This window comes from Podarcis muralis, chromosome 3, assembly GCF_964188315.1.
Source record: "Podarcis muralis chromosome 3, rPodMur119.hap1.1, whole genome shotgun sequence".
In the NCBI taxonomy this organism is placed as follows: Eukaryota; Metazoa; Chordata; class Lepidosauria; order Squamata; family Lacertidae; genus Podarcis; species Podarcis muralis.
The window spans coordinates 54,660,902-54,686,281 of record NC_135657.1 but is presented as its reverse complement, the minus strand read 5'-3'; the positions used below and the strand labels follow the sequence as shown (position 1 = coordinate 54,686,281).

At 42.7% G+C, this 25,380-nt stretch overlaps 1 protein-coding gene and 1 long non-coding RNA gene across 11 annotated transcripts in view; one reads left to right on the top strand and one right to left on the bottom strand.

Moving 5' to 3' along the window:
• Positions 1–8,898: 8,898 nt before the first annotated feature.
• The window catches only part of TIAM2 (TIAM Rac1 associated GEF 2), a 129,107-nt gene continuing 112,625 nt past the window's right edge, over positions 8,899–25,380 (top strand). For 5 of the 9 annotated variants that reach the window (XM_077925881.1, XM_077925880.1, XM_077925879.1 and 2 more), the window contains exon 1: positions 8,899–9,345. The gene's annotated coding sequence lies outside the window, so the exon portion shown is untranslated. The remainder of the gene's footprint in view (positions 9,346–25,380) is intronic. The other 4 variants (XM_028723725.2, XM_028723726.2, XM_028723723.2 and 1 more) reach the window with 1 other exon arrangement.
• LOC114594276 (uncharacterized) overlaps positions 15,928–25,380 on the bottom strand; it is a 29,755-nt gene continuing 20,302 nt past the window's right edge. The window contains exons 3-4 of one of the 2 annotated variants that reach the window (XR_003705927.2): positions 16,573–16,650; positions 15,928–16,136 (exon numbers count right to left, since the gene is read on the bottom strand). This is a non-coding gene — a long non-coding RNA (uncharacterized LOC114594276). The remainder of the gene's footprint in view (positions 16,137–16,572; positions 16,651–25,380) is intronic. The other variant, XR_003705928.2, reaches the window with a different exon arrangement.

Here is a 25,380-nt window from a genome sequence, read left to right as displayed (position 1 = left end):
CCTCTTGAGGCAGAAATATGGAGCCCAGAAAACATATACAGTATAGATGTGGGTAGTAAGGCATGAATATAAGCAACATGGTGGTGGCAAATGTATAAATAGCACTGTGGTGTTTGCTTTTCAATTATTTTCAGATGTTTGGGGGGGGGGAGAGGTTACATTAAACGTAACTATGAAAAAAACGTTAATGGAAAATAATGTTCTGTTTGTGTCTCATAAAAGTGCTGGACAACAGCCACAATGCATGTATTAAATCTACTAAATTGCAGCTAGGTTGTTCTTGTTCTCAATTTGATTTGAAGCTGGGGGTTTTTTGGGGGGTGGGGAGGAAAGAAATGCATAAAAATGCAGCATTTCTCAAGAAACAACAGGATAGATATTGATTGTGGCTAATGTTGTATGCACCAGCAGTGGGAACACCCTGGTTACAGAGTAAATGGGAATAGGCACACAAACTACAGTTCCAAGGATTCTTTGGGAGAAGCCATGATATCAACGTACGGTAGTGTTTTAAATGGATGGTGTGGATGTGAGCAGTGTTCAGCCCAGCAGAAATGATCTGGGTTGTTAACAGAATATGCTAAATAGTATACTTCAGAGGCATGGTGATCCAAATTGACATGGGAGGGTGATGGGGACAAGCAGAAAATAAACTAAGGATATCATAGGCCACCGTAACTTCTTACTGTAATAGTCACTGTTGAAAATGTTGTACAGGGAGGACAAGAGGCTGATGTGTGGAACGAACAATCCTTCTGGTCTCAGAATGGCCAGTTCTTTACTGCTGGTCCTCACAATTTTGCACTCATTCATGGTACAGTTTGGTTCCTATGGCCATCACACTTACTTCTGCATTTGGAACAAAGCGGTTGTTCTCCACATTCAGTTACGGGTGACTGTCAGCTGTACATTTAAAAATAGCAAACAAAAACTTGGTGCCGTGGCAAGTCAGCGTGTCATTCTCATGCTGGGACTTGCCCACAGCTATGCTGCAATGTTTGAGTTTCCTTTAAGCGCAGCGGAAAGAGCAAAAGGGAGCTGTCCCTATTCCAGCCCCCTTGCACGACCCTCTATGAAGAACATAGGGCAATTTCTCACTGGTTGCCAGGCATCAGCTTATGTTCTTAACATTTAGCATGTAAGTACCTAAGAAAAGCCTGCTGGATCAGGCCAATGGCCCACCTTGTTCAGCATCCTGTTCTCAAAGTGATCAACCAGACATCTTTGGCAAACTTGTGAGCAGGACCTGAGCAAAAGTTCAAACACTTTGGAATGACCTGGCTGTTGGCATTGGGTAGGCACCTTCACGGTACTCTTTTCAGGACCCGCTAGAAACATTTTTTCAGGACCAGACCATCCATGGGGCAAGGGGAGACGACTGTCTTAGGTGGTAGCATCCACAAGAACGGCAGATCTGTCTTCAAGGAATGCATCACTTGCTGCTGCAACTGCTTTGATGGCAGCGATGGCTGTGGTGTGCTCCTTCGGGGCTGGATCTTCTGCCTCCTACAGCAGCCTCTTGGCAAATAGGAGGTGCTCCTTGTCCCCAATGTAGATCTTTATCCCTGCCCCCTTGTTCCTGATGTAGATATTCACTCACCCCTGGCAGGAAGAGGCACCATTTTGTGCTTTGCCTCAGGTGCCAAACTGTATTGGTCCCGCCCTGCATTTTTGTTTAGGCAAGCCTACCCAGATATGTAGAATGTAAGTGTCAATAGTATACAACAGTACAGTGGTACCTCAGGTTAAGTACTTAATTCGTTCCAGAGGTCCATACTTAACCTGAAACTGTTCTTAACTGGAAGCACCACTTTAGCTAATGGGGCCTCCTGCTGCTGCTGCGCCGCTGGAGCACAATTTCTGTTCTCATCCTGAAGCAAAGTTCTTAACCTGAAGCACTATTTCTGGGTTAGCGGAGTCTGTAACCTGAAGCGCATGTAACCTGAAATGTATGCAACCCGAGGTACCACTGTATTCCGTTTGATGGGTGTTGCGTCCGATGGATGCAAGACTGCAGCCTTAAGCTCATTACTCTGGCAACCAGTGGTCTGTGGCACTCTTTCCTGGGTCACCGGAGTATTTTAATTTGATAGAAATATTTTAAATAAACAAATTGCGAGACGCTCATGTGATAAGGATGAGATCCTTCCATGCAGAGGTTCTCACGCTGTCATAGCAATGCAGGAAGGAGTGATAGTGCATCTGCTCCCATAGTGCCAGAGTAACATAAATGTTGATCTCTATCCTCAGCTTATCAGTTACCTACTTTGCAGGATTCTTGAAAGGTTTCTGTTGAGACAGATGACACTGCAAAGTGCCTTGAACACTGTTAAGTGCTATATAAATGCGAAGTGTTCTTAATAAAGTCATTGTTTAAGTAAATAGTCTCTGAGGGGCTCCTCTGGTGCTTATCCTGTAAAACCACACTGCGTCTGGTTGCTGAAGCACATACACACACAAAATTATCTATTATCAGGACTGTTACAATCTTCAGATAGAAATGACCTTGAGAGGTCACCCCCCTTTTGTCATGACAATGTATTTATTTATTTGCAAAATATTATATTTCTTTTCTATCTCAAGAATGCCCACCGTGCTATGAATGTACAACAGAACTTTTCACCTCCAGGTTTCATGAAGACTATTAATGCTTTAAACCCATTTGAAGAACTGTCATTGCTAAACTGGAGTTATTGTGCAAGATCTGAACATTCACATTTCCTCCCTTTGAATGCAGGACAATAAATCTCCCCTCCCTGTGTGCAGATGGTAAGGCTATGACCCAAAAGGAGAATGAGGCTTGCTCATCAAACTGCTCTGACAGTGTAAGTTCCCTTCATTTCAATGGACTGAGTGCCAGTGGAGTGCTTCAAGGATTGAGAAGTTTGCTTTTTATTTATTTTTTTGAAATCCTGGAGGGGAAAGGGGCTTGAAAGAAATTGAGCAATGATGAGCTATAATTTTCAGCATTTTTATTGTTTTTCTTCTAGTAACACACCATAAATTGAACAAATTGGGAAATGTGAAACAAAGAGCCAGCTGTTTATGCATTATATCACTTGTAGGTCCAGAGAGGTTTAGTGATTGTAACTGAGGTCCTGTTGTTCCAGGATGCTGTTTGGGAGATGAGGAGGAGGACCAGGGCCGTCCGTCTGGTTCCATTGTAACTAAACCACTGCAAGTGATCTAAAGGATCAGATTGCATTGGAAAAAGGAACTACACGCTCTCTCTTTTGTGATGCTTTCTCTTAGATGCTGTTTTTAGCAGCCCCGTGCATGATTTGCCTAAACATGGGGGTAATTGAAGAACTGGAAGCTTGTGGGTTTCATTATGGGGAGGGGGTCCCCATCTCTATAATAATTTGAGCACTTGAATTGACTTTAAAATGCCTGCTCTGGGCAGGCATATACATATTACTTTTGGGAGCTGTGGGTGAGGGGGAAATTTGTAATGGAGGAAGAAGGCTTAATCCTTCCTGTAGCCGCTGATTTTCTGCTGCAAGTGATCTACCATGGTTGTTCCCCACCCCCCAACCACTGCAAACTCCCACATGCAGTGTCATGAGGCAGACATACATGAGGATGGGAAGGGGCACCCTGGGTTTAAAAAGTTGCATTGCAGGCCAGTGATAGCTCAGGTTTGTTCTCAATTCGTGAAGTCATTAAACTGGATTAATCCCCATAATCTGAGCTAAATTTGGGGATGGTGTGTACACAGCTATTTCTTCTCATTTGGACTAGCTTTCCTGCTTAATCCCTTCAGACCTTCTTGGGGTTAATTCCCAGCTCAGAATTGCGCTAATGAAACAGCTATTGACAATGTTAAACTAACACAGAATATTAATACCATGTGGTTGCCTGGAAGGAATCACGTTTTGAAATTTCAGCTATGGTTTTGCGGCAGAACAATGATTTGCAACACATATTGCCTAAGTTATAAACCATCTGGACACAAGTATCTGTTCTGTGAAGCTTCTTTATTATCATCGTCGGATCAGTTAACATGCAGCTCACTGCCTCCTGTGAAAAGGGACATTTGGTAGAGCCCATTGCTAGATATTTTGATCACATGGATGGCGAAGGCTATTTTGCATGCTACTAAATTTGGCAGATATGCGACTGATAACACTATATACATGGTGGAAAAAAAATATGGGGCATTTATAGGATATATTGTGGGTACCCACAGTGGATGTGGGGCTGCTAGCGTTTTCTGGAGCAACTCTAGTGCTGTTGATATTTACATAGCATTTCCACACCAGGTAAATATTCAGCTACTGAAATTCTACCTACCAGACACAGGATCCAGATTGGGGTGGGAATGGTAACCCTAGGCACCCCTGCTAATTTTATGCAATATGAACTGAACAATTCGTGAATATAGCCAAGGCTCCCCCCCCTTCTTTTTCTTTTTTTGTAACAGTACTCAATGGCATGGAGTACCAGCATATCTATCTCTCTCTCTCTCTCTCTCTCTCTCTCTCTCTCTCTCTCTCTCTCTCTCTCTCTCTCTCTCTCCTGCCCATGGCTGACATTTGGGGCTGACACCCATGGCACTTTTATCAATATATGAGTACTAGCACCTCTTTTATCTTTACCCCAAAATGTACTGAATGTACATAGTGGCATTGCTGAAGGTTTAGTTCTGGAAATAACTGCCATGTACACTAAGGATAAGGCTTGCTCCCTAACCCTGGCAGGTCACAAGTTATGCAGGGTAGAGATAAATATAAACACTTTATATTGTTCTTGGTCACCCCATGGAGTGTGAGAAAGCTCTCAGTAGATGAATTTCCATTTTCAGGTAGTCCTTTTGCATTTGTATATTTTCCAATAAGAGAAAGGTCTTGTTAGCTCCTGTTAAGCATTCAGTGTCAAGAATCAACAGAATCTGATCTGTGTGTTTCGTTCCATCCCTCCTCCCCCATTCCATATGGTACCTAGAGTCTGCCATGTTTTTTTAATCCTCGCACAGGTTATAGAAATGCTTATAACTTCTTTCAGTCTGAAACAGCAACTTTTTCCAGGGTTTACCACAACAGAATGGGTGGTTTCCCTTTAGCAATTCCACTGGGCTACCCATAAACTTAAAAGATCAATAAGCAGGTTGTTCTGTTTGCAATGTGTGCTTTTTTTGCTGCTTCCCAGTTTGCTTGAGGATTGTGAGTGCTAGTTGTCGAATCTTATGCAGGTGGGGGTAAGTCTTCTCCGAAAGTCTTGGAAATCTTCTCTGAAATAACGGGGGCATCAGATCCAGAATCTATTCTGAAATTAATGGTTGTCCCACCAGTAGCTTATTCTTCTGTGAGGGTTAGTGTCTTTCCAGATTATAAAACTAGCCCTTTAAAGCTCCTGACGCTTTTTGCACCATCTGACTGGGTACGGCATTGAATGGCAAACTGGCCTGCTTTGGAACATTTCCCACATTATGCTCCTCTGGCTAGGCAAGGTATGCGCCTGCCAGGTATGCTTTCTAAAAGGGTGCCTCTTGTTGCTGCCAGGTGTTTTTTTAATGGCTGGACTGCCTTTTCTGGACTTTCCTTTTTCTGCTTTTGGAGAGACATGAAAAGTCAATTTTCCATTTTCAAAAGGGATGCTGCAACTGCTTCTACTGTTTCGTGAACTAGAAGTCACCATTTCCAGATCATTTGTCCCTCTTCTGGACTTTACTTAGATTGCCTTGTCTGCTCTAGTGCTTTGGGAAGGGTTAAGTCCTTTGCATAACAACAAGTTCTTCTTCATCAGCATCAAATCCACAGTTTGCAGTTTGTTCGCTTTCCTCATGAAAAAAAAAGTCCTTTCTTTTGGGGATGCAAGTGTGTGGCACAAGGCACAATCAATCTTAATTGTGCAACCTGAACTTGCCAATGTGACTGAATGCACTGAAGAATAGCAACAGTCTGAAAGTGACTTACAGTTGGGGGAGGAGGGAGTGGAATGAGCACACAATCCCTGCCACAATGTCTCTGCATGCATGGGTTCCTCATCAAACCTTTGCACATTCAGCCCAAATGTCTGAAGGGGTCTTCTACATGCTTAGAAGCCTCCACACAATTGTGAACCCTGCAGACACACCCTCTCCTTCCCCCTCCCCAGGCTTTAAGCCCTCTCATGTTCATGCAGATGCCTGAACAGGCCTCTGGTGGTGATTAACTATATAATGACTCTATCCACACATCTGGTTTGCTTGTAATGTAAAAGTTGGGAGGGGGGGTTCCTTTTCTGTTGTCTTGCTAGCATAAAAAAGTAATTTTCAAAGAATGTGAAAACACCAGTTTAGTGGTAAGCTCAAACACACACACAACACAGTGAAAGAAGAGATGAAGAATTCTGCCCAGACGGACAGCCAGAAATAATTTTTTTAATATAAAAGCTCAACTGAAATTAGATCACTTAGTGGTTATGTTGAAGACCAAGATATTCCAATGGAGAGACAGGCTTACCCTCAACACAACACAGTGGCGGGAGTGGTATAGCGGAATAGCAAAACATACATTTGGGATTATGTCATAGAGGGAGGAAAGACACATTAATCTAATCCAGCAGTGGGGTTTCTGTTTTGCCCAAACTTCAGCACACAAAACAGAACAGCCATTTGGGTATTTCTAGACAATTCTCCTTTCTCTCCCAAAGAGTATCGGGCCCCTTTCATCCCTCCAACTGGCTACCTCCTAGCAACCTAGCCATTGTTCTTATCCATTTTCCTCACAATGATTTTAATATAGCCACCATCATTGTGAACTATACCCACTGGGAGTTCTGACAAAGCCTGATTTAAGGGAGTCTCCCAGTGAAATTAAATCAGCATAGGAAACAGAGCTTCTTTCACTTAATTTCTGTTCTCATAATTAGCTTCCTTTGTACAGTTGCCCTCTATAGATTGTGTTTGTATATGTGTGTACATTATGTTCTGCCTCGTGTCACAGGTTCATTTTTTCCTTGACCCTTCAACGTCCAATTTAGCTGGATTCCCCCTTTCTAATAGAGTAGTTGCATTTTACCTTTCGGGGCACGTATGACTGTAAGTCAGTAAAACATGTGTTCCATGTTCTGTGAAAATTCCACCTGTCATGTGTACACATATTGGGGAGGAAGCTGCATTTGGCCACAGATTTTCAGTTCATATGCATTCAGACAAAGAACAGAAAAAAGAAAGACATATGCTGTAATTATGTATGATGGTGCAGGGGCCTCCCCTCCCCTTCACACACGTATGTAAAATGTTTGGAACATTCCTCAGGGCAGCTTTGCAGAGTTTGTGATGCAGCAAGTTGCGGTGCATTCTTTAGACAGCATTGATTATTACCTCACTTCAGAACGTGGTAAGCCAGCTCTACTGGAATTGAGGGCCCTTGTGCTTATTTTCCTGAGTGGACTCTTGGACACCTGCCCCCAAGTCCTGCCCTGAATGCACTACTGGCAGCAAGTCAAATCCAATCTACTAACCAAATGTGGCAGGCAGCCTCCCAAAGGTCTCTCCAGTCTCACTAACATTCTACACAGATGTGTAGGGTAAATGTGTGGATGTGCCAAGCTAGTACAGTGGTACCTCGGGTTACATACGCTTCAGGTTACAGACTCCGCTAACCCAGAAATATTACCTCAGTGCTAAGAACTTTGCTTAAGGATGAGAACAGAAAGCAGCAGCGGGAGACCCCAATAGCTAAAGTGGTGCTTCAGGTTAAGTAGTGCAGCAGCGGGAGGCCCCATTAGCTAAAGTGATGCTTCAGGTTAAGAACAGTTTCAGGTTAAGAACGGACCTCCGGAACGAATTAAGTACGTAACCAGAGGCACCACTGTATCTATTTTGTCTCATTTGTATTGTTTCCTTCCAGCACCTTGTGAGACATTCACCCTATTAGCCTAAAAGCACTGAGGAGCCAACCTGCTGTCACTGAGAGGCAGGAAAGTTTCCTAGGAAACAGGGTGGAACAAGCTGTGCAGAGTTTTTTAAAAAAACTGGGCAATGGTGCCTGCCTGTGGCTCCCGAGCCTCCCCTGATCTGTCAAAAGAAAGGGGGAAGGGGGCAGGAGATCAGGGGAGGCTTGGGAGTCATGGTGCGCCGTTGCCCAGTTTTTAAAAAACTCTGCGCATTTATGTTTCACAGGGTGCGAAAGAAGGGCTTTGCACCTTGCCTGGCAGAGAAACCATGCACCTTGTGCCTCTCCAGGCCAGTGGCCGCCCACCCACAACTCCCGAGCCTCCCCCATCAGTCAAATCAAAGGGGGAAGGGGGAAGGAGATCTGTACCACTGGACGTCCCCGGTTCCCCTTTGGCAGTGGCGGAGGCAGCCAGCAGCCCAGAGCCAGCCAGAGCCAACTGCGCTACCAGGCTGGCTCTGGGCTGCTGAGGCTGCCACTGCCACGTTTCCCAAGGACAGATGTGCAAATCTGGGGACATTCCGGGGACGGAATTTGTCCGGGGACAGATTTGCAAATCCGGGGACGTCTGGTAACCCTACTATAAGGCAGCTTCCCAGGTCCCTCAGGCAGCCATATCCCTTAGGCCAGCCTTTAATTGTCTCAAGGCCCTTTCGATAGCAATGTGTGTTCAATAGGTGTCGGCGGTCCTATGAAAACAAACTACCTCAGACACACAACATTTCAGAGCGCAGCTCTTGAGGAAGGAACGAGAAGTCATGCGGCCCCTGCCTGTGCCCCCCCCGCCCCCTCCTTCTAGGATGGAAAGCCAGGCCTGTCCTCTGCCTTTGGGGCCCTGCTGCTCAGCCTGCCTCCCGCCCGGACTGCCCCGCCGCCACAGACCGGCAGCTTCTGCCCTGATATTCGCTCTCCCGCGCAAGACGTCGAGGAGTGTTAGGTGGCAGCCGCCCGGCAGGGGCGGAGCTGGAGGAGGAGGAGTTGCTGCTCGTGTGTTGCTGTTTGTCGGCTGTGCGGAGCAGAGTCCAGCAGGAGCCCGCGCCCAAGCAGCCGCCCTCCGCGCGCGCGCCGGCCACTTTCCGAGCGACCTCCGAGGCGCGAGCAACTCGGCTCCCTCGGCGTTTTCCCATTGGCCTCCTTGCCGCGGGGAGGCCGCCTGCTGCTGCTGCTGCTGCTGCTGGGTCTGTGAGCGGCGCGAGGCGGGGCTGCGTTTGTTTGGGATTTGTACTAGCCCGCCGGGGGAGAGCCTGTGCGTGGAAGAAGAGCCCGCGGGGCGGAGAAAGCCGCTTCCCCTCTGGTGGAAAGCGAGGGCGAGCTCTCGAGGGGAGGAGGAAGCCCATTCCAGAGGGGCTGAGTTGTTCTTGTCAGCACACAGAACAGCAGCTCGGCGGCCGCCCTCGGAGGCGGACGGCTCAGCTCACCCTTGCGCGGGTCTCCTCGGAAGGAAACGCTGCTGGCTTACCCCGAGGTAAGGAGGACGGGGCATCCTTCCAGAGGGCTTTTCGAGTGTCTTCCCTTGAATTCGTAAGGCTTGTCCCACCAGCACGTTCTCGGGGTAGACCGGCTGAAATTAATGGGTGCAGCCCATCTAAGACCTGAACTGATTCGGGTAGCACCCTGAGGCGCCTTCAGAACTTCTCTTGTTTAGGTTGGAGGTGAGCTACGAAGCTCGAAGCCGCCGCCCTCTCCTCAAGTTGCTTTAACACTGCAAAGCTCAGCTTTTGGGGTTGTTTTTTTTTAAAATGGTTTCCTTCTGGAAGGTGGCGGGGTGTGAAAACTCTACTGGGATAGATGTATGTCTCCCGCCTCTTGTTTGCTCCGGCGTAGACCCGCTGAAGAAGACGACAGGTTTACTTTCCTGGGATGGATTCCCAGCCGTGGTGTATTTGCTTGATGCTTGGTAATCACTTCAGCTGCGAGTTTTGCTTGACTAGGCGGCGCCCGTTCTAATCAAAGGAATTCTTCCTTCTGGAACTTGTAGGGGAACCCTATGCAGGCTTAATCAGAAGCAACTCAAGCCCCACAATGTTCGGTGGGATTTGTTATCCAGCGCGTGTGTTTAGGATTGCAGCCTTAAGGCTGTGTGGTGGGCTATTTAAGGCATGAGCACGAATCTTTTTTGGAGTGGGTTTCTGATCTGCTCACAAGCTAGCCTGTGGTCTAGTTGGTAGAATCTGTGCTGTGGAAAGTTGTGGGAACACTGCCATATTTTTAATGCATTTCTAAATTGTGTGCTAACCTACTAGTCCAGGAGGACAACGACCGCCTATGTGACTCTGCCCTTGGCATGTCCTTGATATTATAACACCTGTTTTAGTTACCCACCTTTTTAAAGCATTTAACTCTTAATCGGAGTGATCATTGATTTCCAGCATGGATCTAGAGAGCAGTTATTAGCCCACAGCAATTCAGAGTACAAAGATAGGAACTTGTGTGTGCGTCAGCAGAGAGCATTAGCCTGGCTACACACCCCATAACAGCCAAGCTATCTTGTGCATTTATTTATTTTTTTCAGAGGTTTCTATACTGCCAATATTAAGGGAGAACAACATGGTAAAATACAATAACATCCCAACAATAAAACAATTACAAAAGGCACCACCATAGCTGGATTAGTTAAATTTTCTGTAGTTTTGTGTTTTTGAAGTTATTTTGAACTACATTTGAATTCTTAAGTTCTTGTTTCAAAATGTTTCTGTGTGCGTATGCTTTCCTTGGTGCCCATCACAGAAAGGCACGCCTACCAGAGTGTCTGGATAATTTCACTGCAGTTCTTTAATCAGAAAGCATCCAAGAGGATACTAAAAATAAGCATGGTAGTTGTTATGAAAATGTTTCTGAACTTTTGCTGCTGGAGGTCCTGGCTGGATGTGCTGTACAAATACAGTAACTCATAATAAATATTGCTTTCTTCTTGAAGTGTTTAATAGCTTTCCTGCGTAGTACTGAACATGCAAAAAAGAAAAGAAAAGGAGAAAGCTGCTAAGCAAGATTGTCTCCAAGTCTTTGGTTTGTTTGTAGAGCTGTTATTTAACAAAGGCTGGAGGCAGATAATAGGTGCTTTCCCCCCCTAGGGGGTGGGGAGATTGTTGCCCATGGTATATACTCTCATCCTATTTTTGCCTTTGGTAAACTAGTTCAGTATGGTTCTCATATCTATCTATCATCTATCTATCTATCTATCTATCTATCTATCTATCTATCTATCATCATCTATCTATCATCTCTCTCTCTCTCTCTCTCTCTCTCTCTCTCACAGTAGCACCAGTGGGACAAAGAAAATATGTACACCATCCAGACCACTGTCCCTCTCAAACTGCTTTCAACTCTTCTAAAAATTGTCTCTGACCTCTCCCTGATTTACAGATGCAGCATGCATTACAGCCCAGAGCACTGGGGTTAGAGGAGTAGATTAATTTTATACAAAGACAGACCAAAGCTTAAAACTAGGAATACAGGAGACTGAAAGAAGTTTGCTTGTTTGTTGCTCTAGTTATCTCACGCTTGGACTACTGCAACGCGCTCTACGTGGGGCTACCTTTGAAGGTGACCCGGAAACTGCAATTAATCCAGAATGCGGCAGCTAGACTGGTGACTGGGAGTGGCCGCCGGGACCATATAACACCGGTTCTGAGAGACCTGCATTGGCTCCCAGTACGTTTCCGAGCACGATTCAAAGTGTTGGTGCTGACCTTTAAAGCCCTAAACGGCCTCGGTCCTGTATACCTGAAGGAGCGTCTCCACCCCCATCATTCAGCCCGGACACTGAGATCCAGCGCCGAGGGCCTTCTGGCGGTTCCCTCATTGCGAGAAGTGAGGCTACAGGGAACCAGACAGAGGGCCTTCTCGGTAGTGGCGCCCGCCCTGTGGAACGCCCTCCCATTAGATGTCAAAGAGATAAATAATTACCTGATATTCAGAAGACATCTTAAGGCAGCCCTGTTCAGGGAAGTTTTTAATATGTAATGCTGTACTGTTTTTAACACTGATTGGGAGCCGCCCAGAGTGGCTGGGGAAACTCAGCCAGATGGGCGGGGTATAAATAATAAATTATTATTATTATTACAGAAATGTAGCTTTGGGAAGTCCATATGTTTGGGATACTTTGTAAAAAAAAGTATCCCTATCTTTCTTGAAAGAGAGTGGAACTAGAAACAAAGGTGTTTGCTAGCTACATGCTTTGGTAACAAAGAATGATGATGAGAGGGAATTGTGGATTCATGGTTTAGGACATGGGTTATTAAAGATGCCCCTTCACACTCCTGAATCTTTGGAAATTGGCCTTTATCTGAAGACGTGGAGCCTTGCACTAAATTCTGTGCAGCTGGAGCTCTTGCTGAGCTGAAGGTTCTACAAACCCCAAGCACTTGCTGCTGGTGACACTTGTAATTATTAAGTCATCTGAGTGTTGTGATAAGGCTATTATTCACAAATAAGATGTGGCTGCCACGTCCAATTTCTCCCACTCATGTATAGTGTCTCCCTTCCCCCAGCTGCTGTGGTGGGTGACCTACTTATTAAAACAAGAGGCACCTGCTTTTAATTCCTTTCTTGAATTTAGGATTCTTCATCTTCTGTACTTCAATACTTTTTAAAATAAAAAAATCTGTATATTATACTAGAATAGTCTTTTATTTATTTAAATCAATTCTATACTGCTTTACATTTCTGAAAGGAAAATCTCTAAGCAGTTTGCAAACAGAACATGACAAAATATCATTTTTTTTGTTAAACAATAAAATCTCACGTAGTAGTGTGCCAAAATTTGTAGAGATTACTATCTTTTAAAAAACGCTACAGCAGTGGGTAAATGTTTAAAATGTCAAACAAACTTGTAAGGAGAATTTTGGATTTAGCAATGGGAAATAATTTTAATAAAACTTGTGACCTTGGGTTATGTGTATATGACTTCCATTGGTTTTGAGATGGTATCTTGATGGTATGAAAGTATAAGGAGTCTCTGCAGTGACTTTGTGAATGCTGTTTTTCTTGCTCCACCCAGAGCTCTGCTTGAAACTAAATAAACCTGTTCATCAATGCTTATCGTAATGCTTTTTGGTTTTCTGCATAAAGATGCATGCAATATACAGTAAGCTACTGGGAATCGTGATAATGGCATGGTTATCAAACAAGCACATCCTATAGGTGTTAAGTGTGTTTGATGCAAATCATCTCTTGCACTGAGATTATTTCATAGTCCACTTACTTTGGTTCTTGAAAACATTCATACTGTGTAACCATGGAAATGCATATTCTCTTTCGAAAGCTATTTGCAAGTGCCACACCAGCAGGAATAATTAGCTACTAACCATTTACCAGTTGTAAATAGGTTTATTTTCTAGTGCATCGATTAAAAGTGTCTTTGTTCCATCTCTTTTTAATGAATATTAGTTATAAAAAAGAACATATTCACACTCGCTAGTTATAAAGTAAAAGTGAACAGATTTAAGCATCTCCCATGGGAAAAGTTAGCTATAAACATTGCAATACTACTTAAGCATTGAATAGTCCTGTCTTATGTGTTCTCATGTTACTCCCTGAGAAACCTGGATCATTTTTAAAAGGAAAAATTACACTAAACCTGAATAATCTAGATTCTAGAGGCTCTGGACTCCTGGATAATACTGCTTTCCATATTACCGTTTTATATTACTGTTTACATAGTACTAACTATTTATGTAGGGACGCGGGTGGCGTTGTGGGTTAAACCACAGAGCCTAGGACTTGCTGATCAGAAGGTCAGCAGTTTGACCTGTGATGGGGTGAGCTCCCGCTGCTCGGTCCCTGCTCCTGCAAACCTAGCAGTTCGAAAGCACGTCAAAGTGCAAGTAGATAAATAGGTACTGCTCCGGCGGGAAGGTAAACGGTGTTCACCAGAAGCGGCTTAGTCATGCTGGCCACATGACCCGGAAGCTGTACACCGGCTCCCTCGGCCAATAAAGCGAGATGAGCGCTGCAACCCCAGAGTCGGCCATGACTGGACCTAATGGTCAGGGGTCCCTTTACCTTTTATCTATGTATGTAGCGCTTTGTAGGATAGGAAGTGTTGGAAAGATGGGCCCCTGCCTAAGGGAGCTTACAGTCTATATTATGAAGAAAGAGATGACTACAAGGGAAAGGTAATGGGGGACAAATCTGTATGATTACATGTAAACATACTAGAAAGCATGGTTATAGTAGCAGAGGAGAGGAGAGGCAAAGGTTCTGTGGAAAACACTGTTTTTTTAGGTTGGCTTTGAAGAAAGAGAGGGCAACCTGTGAGTGTCTTCCAGGCACAAGATAATGGATAAGTCATTTAAGGGAGAGAGAAATCATTCAGGAGGCTGAAAGTGGTAGAGTTCAAGGCACTAAGAAGGACAAGGATGTATGGACACAGAGATGGGCAAGACCACTGAGGACTTTGAAAGTAAGCTTTAAGGAGCTTCTAAAGATTACAGGACAGATTGGAAGCCAGTGTTAGGAATGGAGGGGGAGTGTCACATGGTGTGTATGATGACAGTAGCAGCGTGAAAATTTAAGTTGTGCATTGTTACAGTCACCTACAGTATCTCTTGGAAGGCAGTATGTGAAGTAGAGTGGAAATTTCCTAAGTGGCTGGGCAATCCCTGCCTTATGGGGCTTCCAGTGCACAGAAGTGGTGACATCCATGTGAACAGAGTTATGTTTGAGTAGGTCCATACGCTCCTCTCCTCCACCCCCTACCTTGTTAGCCTACCTCTTTATGGCCCCTTTACACCAGTTGATTCACAGGACATAGACCCATATGAATAGCAGTCACACTTCTGGACTAGCAGTGGGTTATCTAAGTAATGACCCATAAATCATGTGCAAACTTACTTTCTTTGTAATATTTTCACCACTCAGGCTTGCGGATTGTGCTCTTATGCTAAATAATAAAGGCTGCACATCAAGAAGTTAAACCTGTTTCGTCTATTGTGAAAAATGTAAGTTAGTCTCCATTCTTTGTAGCTATCAGAGCAATAACAACTTAGCTTGCCCAAAAGGAAATTCCTACTTTACAGAAAGAGGGAGAGTGGCCAAGAGAGGAAACACATCATTCTAATTAATTGAGTCACTTTGCATCATTAGGATACTACAGGCACATGTGTTTTTCTCTTACAATTCTGGAAATACAGAGTTTGCTCAAAAACAGAAAGGTGGTGATTAGCACTGGAGTGTAGACTGAACCCATATTACTCCATGTAGTATTTTAAATACAGTGGAAGCTCAGGTTGCAGACGTAATCCGTGACGCATGGACTAGTGGCGAAACCCGGAAGTAACCCTTTCCGGTACTTCCAGGTTTCCCGTGGTCCATAACCTGAAAACTCGTAACCCGAAGTGTCTGTAACCCAAGGTACCACTGTATATGAAGGGAAAATATTTATTTGTTTCCATTTATTTGTTTGTGAATTGCCATAATACCTGTAAACATGATAAAAGCTTTGGCCTTGTCTCACTTGCAGCAGAGGATAGCTATTTGCTTGAACCATGCAAAAGATCTTTATGTAACCTATTCTCTACTTTCCATATGAAATTGAATACTCTCATTCTTTGGGAAGGTTGACTTTTTTGTTTTTTCTGTATCTGCCCTGCATCACTGAGATTTGGTATTTCATTAATTATATTTGATAAGTTGCTATGCAGCTTCAAATTTCAGCTTAGCCACAGTAATATGGCCGAGTAGGTATACTATACAAAATGGCTCTGCATCTCACACTCCAAACATGTTTGCTCTGGGTGGTTTCCTTCAGCAAACTCCTTAAGTGGAATTGTCAGATGAACATCCTGAAATATCTATATTGGCATTCCCAGGAGCCCTGATTACTTGGTAGATGTCTGATGGTTGTGCATACAGATCTGTCACTTATACTTTGTATTTGCCAAAGGAAAGACTAGCACAACATTAGTGTATCTGTGGCAAACATGAATGCTGCATAAAGTGTGGAACCACTCCTTAGTCTTGTGCTTGATCTGCTGTTAGAGAATGAAGCATAATCTCCATTGTGATATATAAGATACATATTGGCTAAAATAATACTTTTTGAGTACTGGAGACAAAATAGGAAATTTATTCTAGAGTTTCTGCTTTTGATCAGCCTCTGGGCTCTCAAGAACTATTTCCAAAGGATGCACACACATGGATGGGCATATTGCTGTGTTGCCAGATTTCTGCACACTTGTATTTCCATGCAGGCACTGGTGGTTTGCTGTTTGCCAGGAGCAGGCACTGTGTGATCCATGATAGTAGCTTCAAGAGCTGCAAAGAAGAAAACAGGATAAATCACTTAGAGGTTTTAACAATTAAGCAGTAGTTGCAAGTTCAAATGAGCCCTATATTCCAAACAAAGTGCTTGATTAACCTGGAGGTAGGCTGTATGAACTCTGTATTGATTTGTAATGTTTTGTTGGGACTCTGGACCATAATAAAGATTGTTGTTGTTGTTGTTGTTGTTGTAGTAGTAGTAGTAGTAGTAGTAATTAAGCAGTAGAAAGACCTTTCAAACAAACAAACAAACAAACAAACAAACAAACAAACAAACACAGACTTAGTGAATTCTTAAGACCAGAGTAATTATTCATATAAAGTCTGAAATCAGTTATTCATTTTATGTCTGATTCAGACCTAAAAAAAAGGATGCCATGATTGTGGAAATAGCACCACACTGATACCTCTGTAGTGACAATTCGCTTACCAGGTAATATTGTATCCAGGAATGGTTGAGCAGGCATCTATGGAGGAGAGAAACACTGTCTGGTTTCCATGCATGAATCTGTCCTTAATAATCAGTATATTTTATAAGTTCAAAGATTTGACAAAAGTTAGTTCAGAAAATATATATCAGTTTGGGACTCAAAGTGGAAGAAACCAATCTGCATTTTACGTGCATTTCTGATATATTAAGAGTTAATTACAGTGGTACCTCGGGTTACATACGCTTCAGGTTACAGAACCCGCTAACCCAGAAATAGTACCCCAGGTTAAGAACTTTGCTTCAGGATGAGAACAGAAATCGTGCTCTGGCGGCGCAGCGGCAGCGGGAGGCCCCATTAGCTAAAGTGGTGCTTCAGGTTAAGAATGGACCTCCGGAACTAATTAAGTACGTAACCAAAGGTACCACTGTATGCATCCTCCTTCATGTGTTGGCATGAGTTTTTTCCACCAATGGAGAACCTTGTATCTCCTAGGAGAAGTGCATTGCTTCCCCCTTTAAATGTAACATTAGAAGCATGAATAGTGATGCACTGTGTCAGTTACCAATCTGCTTTTTGTGTCATCAAAAGAGATTCCCATCTCCTTTGTAGAAGTATGGTGTGTGACTGCTTTGGCGTATGCTGATGTTAGTTGTAGTGAACGAAAAGACCCTGATGTCAGTGGTCAGATAAGGGTTTATGTGTTTATTCTATGTGGTGCAACCTTATCTGGAGTAAAGACAGAAACTAGCACAATTTCTAGCAATGAGGTGATAACTTTGTAAATGGTATCAGGATGTGGGTATGATTTCTGTTCTCCCTAAGAGAGTTGCTTTTTTTGAAATCATGTGTGCTTTGTAATATGTATGTGATGTTTCTGTCCTATAGTATTTATTGAGTGTGTGTGTGTTTATAGAGGCCTCTGAATTCTACTGTGTACAACATTTTATTTAAATAATTGTGAACCTGTAGGGTCATCTAGGGTAGTGTTTGCTTTTTGAATAGTTTGGGCCTCTTTCATTGTTTGCATCTATTGTGACCAACACGGTGGCTAACCTGAGCAGAAGATCGGGGGTGCAATGACAAAAGAAAATAGACGTTCAAGGATTCAACTTCTGAGTAAGAACTTATATACCCAAGAGTACACAGAATTGCAGTTTTGAAATAGCCTTTTATGGCCATGGTCTGTCAGGTTTAGGGTTACTAGTTTTATTGGGATAAATAATAATAATGATATTATTATTATTATTATTATTATTATTATTATTATTATTATTATTATTATTATTATTTATTTTATTATTTATACCCTGCCCATCTAGCTGGGTTTCCCCAGCCACCCTGGGTGGCTCCCAACAGAATATTATTATTATTAATAATAAAAATAAAGCGATAAAACATCAGAAAACAATAACTTCCCTAAACAGGGCTGCCTTCAGATGTCTTCTAAAAGTCAGATACAGCCGTACCTTGGCTTTCAAACAGCTGAGTTTTCGAACGTTTTGGCTCCCGAACGCTGCAAACCCAGAAGTGACTGTTCCAGTTTGCGAACTATTTTTGGAAGCCGAATATCTGATGGGGCTTCCGCTGCTTCCGATTGGCTGCAGGAGCTTCCTTCAGCCAATCAGAAGCTGTGCTTTGGTTTCTGAACGTTTTGGAAGTCGAACGGACTTCTGGAATGGATTCTGTTCGACTTCCAAGGTACGACTATAGTTGTTTATTTCCTTGACATCTGATGGGAGGGTGTTCCACAGGGTGGGCACCACTACTGAGAAGGCCCTCTGCCTGGTTCCCTGTAGCCTCACTTCTTGCAGTGAGAGAATGGCCAGAAGGCCCTCGGAGCTGGACCTCAGTGTCTGGGCTGAACAATGGCGGTGGAGACACTCCTTCAGGTATACTGTTTTGAGACATTTTAGGGCTTTAAAGGTCAGCACCAACACTTCAGATTGTGCCTGGGAAATTTTATGATGAATCAGTAGATGTGATCTTAAATACCTACACATGCTATTATTATTTAATAATAATAAATAATAATTATTTATTTAATAAGTTCTACATATGTTGCTGCTCAAGTATGTTCTATATATGAAGCATACCTGCTTTCTAGTCATGCCTTTATGATAATACTAATCATCTTATAGGAATGTATGGAAGCAAAATTCTAATCTTGAACTGTTCAGCTTTAGCACATAGTAAAAGTGCAGTCATGTGTATACAGGTGTAATTAGGCATTTTTGCCGCTCTTTGCTTTTTAAAGTTGTGTGAAATTTGTGTATTTAATTGAGGCCCTTGGGTGTTTTTTGGTTTTTTTTTAAGGAAGCTGTTCTTTATCTCCATCCATGGAAACTGTGTGTTGTGGAATGCATTGCTGTTCATGACAAGATGCTTTCTGACCTCTGGCTAAGCAATAAATACAATGAAAAATACCATTTGGAACTGGGCATTTTGTTGACATTTCCAGGGCATAAGAAATCCATTTTTATTTTCTACTTATATTTTGTATAGTTTTTATTAATTGGCATCATATTCCAAGAATAGTGGCTTATTTAGTGGTTTTATTGTAAAGTACAGGAAACTTTTAAACCACAGACAAAGCAGATTTCAGTCAACAGCCGAATACAGTTATTGACCTTTAAATAACCACATCCTTTTGTATTTACATATGTGTATATGAATATTTGAGTTGGGCTCTCTAATGTCCGCAAATAAAGTTGCTATCCTCCTGCCACATTCTATCCATATGGTTACATTTCCTTCAACTTTGCTGCTATAAGATTCTAATTACTCTGAGAAGAGTGGCCGGAAAAGAAGAATTAATTTTATTAAACAATGTAGCATGGGCAGAGGAATAATTTACTTTGGTTGTGATGGTTAGCATATAGGGCGGGTTTTGTTTATTTTAGAATTCAGAATTTGTTTTTACAAGAACTGGAGTCAGGGAAAAACATGGTGGGGTTGTGCATTAATGTTACAAAGATTTTGCAAAGAAGGGTGGCCTGTCTTACTAATTACACTAGAGTCCATTTGCATTTTGCAATTGCGGTGTTGCTCCTTTCTTCCACTCAGGCAATGTGAAAAGCTGCAGGTCTGTGGGTAGAGACCATACAGCAACTCCACCCCACAACCAACTTTGGACAATATCTTCCCCTCTCCCAGTTCTTTAGTGTTTTCGTTTGCCTGATTTCATGCCATGATTCATTTCTTCTGGATTACAACAGATTCCTCCATGCATTTCTGAAACATTGTGAAGTGCATGAGAAGTGTGGCCAGTTGCTGAACAATTGTGATCCCCTCTGACATTTTGCTGATCAAACATTAGCCACACATACTTCAGACAAATGCATAGGGCATGCCAGTTTTGCTTCAGCTACTTTTAAAATCTTGGTATTTGTTTATACAGGAATTCCTAGCACACCCATCAAATGGTTCCAGTTCTATTTTCACAGAGAGTTACTGTTTCTTGTGACTCTGCCCATGTATCAAAATCTATAACTAAATGGGATTTTGGAAGCCAGATAATGAATAAAATGTAAGGTTCTCCGCAAGGAAAATGAAATTATGCTTAGCATGTTGTTGGTTTAATAAACCAAGTATGTTTGAAAAAATAATATAAATCACAATCATAGCATAGTTTGGGGGGTACCAAGTGTTACAGATGGACAAAAGTACCAGAGGTTTCTCCATTATTAACACAGTTCAACATTCTTTGCCTAGAAAACTCGTTGGAATTCACAGCCTGTAATTTGGCATAAAAATTGAAGTAAACCCCAGATGCTTTGGGGAGCATATTGAATATTTCTCAAAAGTAATGAATGGTTCTATTTCCCCCTTTTCTTTTTTTAAATAACCAAACCCATAAACCACACACATGTATTTTCACATTTATATCTTTCTCCTTCGCACATATTTTCATGGCCTGTTGTTCAACAGCAAGCAATCAGCAAGTCAGAAAGCATAAAAAATAGTTCACATACTAGGCATGCGAATTATATGCCCACAGTGTATTTGACTATGCCTACATCTGTTCATAGTCAGTATATCATGTACAGCAATGCTTAAATAATTAGGAATATGCATTACTTTCCATTTAGCATAGGCAAATGCTCTGAAGCACTGTGTGAACTGTGTAGCTTTGTTCCAATTATGCACTCTCATGCACTAATTCAGCAGCACTGCACAACACAGGTGATTATTCTGATGCACAAAATGCAATCCTTCTTTTAAAAGAGGGGGGGACCCTTCCTAGTAGCAAACAATTTCTTCAGTGTTAATCTGTGCATACATACTTATACAGGCTACCCCCAACATTAAGGAGAATAGGGTCACTGTTTCCAGCTCTGTGCTGTAGGGCTAGGGTGCATGGGCTGTTAGGGAAGTTAGTACCTTTGGTGGGGACACATCGTGCTTCTTTTGTGTTAGTTTGCCCACCTTTGATCCCCAGCCTGCACTTAGCTCAGGGGTCAGCAAACCTTTTCAGCAGGGGGCTGATCCACTGTCCCTCAGACCTTGTGGGGGGGCGGGCTATATTTTTTTTTGGGGGGGGGGGAATAAACGAATTCCTATGCCCTACAAATAACCCAGAGATGCATTTTAAATAAAAGCACACATTCTACTCATGTAAAAACACCAGGCAGGCCCCACAAATAACCCAGAGATGCATTAAAATAAAAGGACACATTCTACTCATGTAAAAACACACTGATTCCTGGACCGTCCGTGGGCCGGATTTAAAAGTCGATTGGGCCGGATCAAGCCCCCGGGCCCTAGTTTGCCTACCCATGACTTAGCTCTTATATGTGGCTCCTAGAAGCTGCCAGCCTGTGACGGCAGCCACACCCTGGGAATAACTTTGGCTGGCTAAACCAAGTGAGGGTAGCCAATGGGTCTCAAACTCTCAGTGTGTTAGGGACTTACCCTGCATGCAAAAACAGGCTCCATTTGAGCAGACAAGACTAATAGTGGCCTCAACAGGCAAGAAGGCAGTTTCTGCACATGCTGTAAAGAAGCAGATGGGGCTTGTCAACCTGGGAAGGTAGCCAATCTAGAAGAAGTGAAACTCTGATCCTAAACCTCTGCTGCCTTCTGGGATAACTTTGGGAGAAGAAAAGGCTAAGGAGTAAACCCTACACAAATCCTGAGTCCTAAGATGGTTGTATTGCTCTGCTGTCCTTTGGACTACATCAGTGAGGCTGATACACACTGCCCAGGCTTGTTCCTTGGGGAGATCACTTTGGTGCTACTAATGCAGTGGTTTGACTTCACCCCTGGAGGCACACACCATTGTCTCTCAAGCCAGACAGATGCCAACCAACCAAAATCTATAGGGCAGCATAATATTTGGCACATTTGTTTGAAGAACATTTTTGGCACAGGTCATTTGGAATGTAGAAATTGAAGGGTACAACCTGCTCAAAAGGAATAGATCAAAGAAGGAGGGAGGAGAAGTAGCATTATATGTAAAGGATGTGTACACTTGTGAAGAGATCCATAACTTGGGAAATATAAGGCTGATTGAGAGAATATGGGTAAAGATTGTAAGAGAGGGAATCAACAGGGACCTTACTGTGTCTGCTATAGACCTCCAAGCCAGACTGAGGAGTGGATGATGCTTTCTTAGAGCTGATTACCAGACATTCAAAAAGGACAGATATAGTAGTCATGGTAGACTTCATCTACCCCATTATCTGTTGGAAAGCAAACTGCCAAAAATGTAAAGTCCAACAAAATTGGACAATTTCATTTCCCAGAAGGTGGGAGAAGCAACAGAGGGGTCATCTCGCATGGCCCTGGTTCTCACCAACAGGAAGGAGCTGATTGATGAAGTGAAAGTACAGGAAACCAGGGGTGCCACCTTGGATAAAATATTGGGGGCAGGTAAACCCCACTCCACATAATCGACCACGAGGTACTGTACACACATCCATTTGAATGGCAATGCCCATCAACTGGGGGGGTCCCCTCAAATATTTTATTGGGTGGGGACAAAGGGACCTCAGCCCCTAGGCGTTGGCTCCTATGCAGGGAACCTTGGGAGAAAGAGTGCATGTCCTCACATGGAGAGTTCTACTTTGCACAAGACAAATATTGCAATCACTTCTGGTTCTAACATACGAGGTTTTGTTGCTGTGATATGAGTTTTCCCATATATGAGTTTCCATCAGATCCAGTTTTAGTTCAGCAGACACAGATGATTAGCCTGCAGTACTAGCCTGCTGAGGGATTCTGATATGGAGACCACCTTTCCCTTCTCCACATGTTTCCCCTCTGTTGATTTATTTTTAATTCCTTGTGCAAGCTTATTATTCAGAATATGAAGCACACTGCCATATCTCAGTAAGATAATGTTCAAGTGCATTTAGTATTTAAGTTCTAAACTTTGAAGGTTTAATACAGGGATCCCTAGCCTTTTTGGACCCTGGCACACATTTGGAAATCAAAGAAACTGTTGTGGGTGCCACTAAATACCCATTTCACAGCAGAAGAAAAGGCAGTACTTGGAACCACCACCCCCCCAAATAGGCAAAATACATATAACCCCCCCCCCCCCAAAAAAAAAAACAACACCAGCAACACAGCAACACAGGTAACCCTCCATTCTGGCAACCAGAAAAGTGCCCATGGGTGACACACTGAGAACTCCAATTTTAATGTGAGTTATTCTGCTGACAAAACATCAGAAGGCAAAATGTGGGATGATTCTATCCTAATTAAAGCTTATCTCCCCACTTTTGTTCTTTAGATAAGTGGTTGTGGTCTGCTTCTAAATATTTTTATATAGATTTTAAAAACGTAAAGGCTTCAACTAGAGTGTAATGAACCAGCTGGGACAGAGGCAACAGTATAGCCTGAACAGCTTTTATACATTTTTCACCTTATATGGAAAGGTGTCTGCAACTTGTCAGGCAGAAGTAATATTTGCAGCTGTTATCACATTCCTTGAAGTCAGAAGAAATTGCTTATTTTTTTATATTTTGATAGAGTAAAGTTTGCCGCATTTGTATGCTGGTTCAGTACTGGTTTGGTACTAGCTATGTTACTCTGGACAATTATTATTCCTAAGCAAGATAATACCTTTGCATTTTTTTAGTGCTGTTACTAGATTCTTTCCTTTTCTTGAATAGAGAACTGCAGATGGCTCCAGCTATATTCATGATTCTATCTCCAGGGGCTGTTGATATTTCCAAATCCAGTGCACCCTGCCAAGCCACTTCGTCAGTAACAACCTACCATTGAGCCAGCCAGCCTTCCCCACTCATCCCTGCTCCATAGGTCCATGATGAAACTGCAAACACATTGTAGCACTCAGTATTGTAGCCTAGTGTGGTACCAAATCCTGCGCAGCCTTTTATTTTTGCCTGTGGTGGCCCCTCACAAAACCCTTTAAAAAATAATTGTAGCCATGTGCATGTGCATTTTGTGTTGTTGTTTTTAGAAAAAAAGATCCATTTCAAAACGACATTTGCTGTGTCTACCAAATAACAAACCACAAGTTCTGTTTGAGCAATTTCATATTTGCTGCATTATTTTTTAGTCTTCAGTTAGTATGCAATTAATATAACTAATGCAACTAAATGACAATAAAACCAGAGAGAGTACCCTAGACTTTTCAGATGTGATCCAGCCAAGGCATGTTAAATGTCAATGATTTTGCTTGGCAAGTTAAGCTTGTGTTTTATTTTCTTCCATCCAAATTAATAACCTTAGGAGAACTTTGTGTCAGTGGAGTTGCACCCATTTACCTCTTGAGGAGAAGGCTTGAATTGGGAAATAGTTGCAATACTGTACCCTGCATGTGTGGAAGAGAGCAGAATGCTGACTAGGTCCCCGCTGGCCTTCCTATTCCATGTCTAATGTGAAGTGCTCTTACTGTAAAATTCATACGAGCTCTCCAAGCTGCTCAGATTTACTGTTAAGTTTCCACCCATGTGCTTGAGCACTGCTATTTTAGTAAGATGAAGTCTATATATAGGAATAGTGGTAAAATTTAAATACTGTGCAAAACTTTGTCTTAAAGATAGAAACCTTTTGAAAAATCGAGTTATAAAAGTAAATGATATTGTATGGAAACCAAATGTAAAAGGATTTCATTTTGGTTTGTTACTAAGCAAATGACTAATGTTTCTGCTGGCATGCAGACCCTATAATTGGAGAATCTAGCATGTAAATGTTTTAAATACCAGGTTTGTTTCTTTTTGGTGCATAGAACTCTGAGACTATGATATCCAGGATACACAAATCTGGCTGAAATGGATTCTCTACCATTCAAACTTCCACTGAAGGCATTTTCAATTCACTCCAACAGGATTTGTGTAAGAGAGAACTGAGTTATGCCCCAGAGTTTTATATGTTGCCACAGCCTTTGCAAATGTCGGAAAGGAGGGGCAGCTACTTGCATCATAACCTTTTAGAGATGTAAGTAAACACATGAAGCTGCCTTATTCTGTCCATCCGATCACAATTTGTCCATCCTAGAGGTCCACAACCTTTTCAGGCCAATCGGTGCATTTGGATTTGTGAGCAAGTGCAGTGTGTGCTTCCCTTTCTGGCCACTTCTGGATCAGCTCCCCACCCCAAAGAGATAGAAAGAGAGAAAGCACTTGTACACACATCACCTTGCCAAGGCATCTGGCAAAATTTGGATCTAGCAGAATTAATCTGGGCCTTAAAAATTACATAGAGCTGAGAGGGGGACATGGGACAGAGTGTTGCTCTTCCAGCTCCCTCCTTCTGGATGCTTTTAAAGGGAAAGAAAGATAGCCATGAGTGGGTACAGCTCAGAGGCTTTGAGAGTACTAGGGGAGATCTCGAGG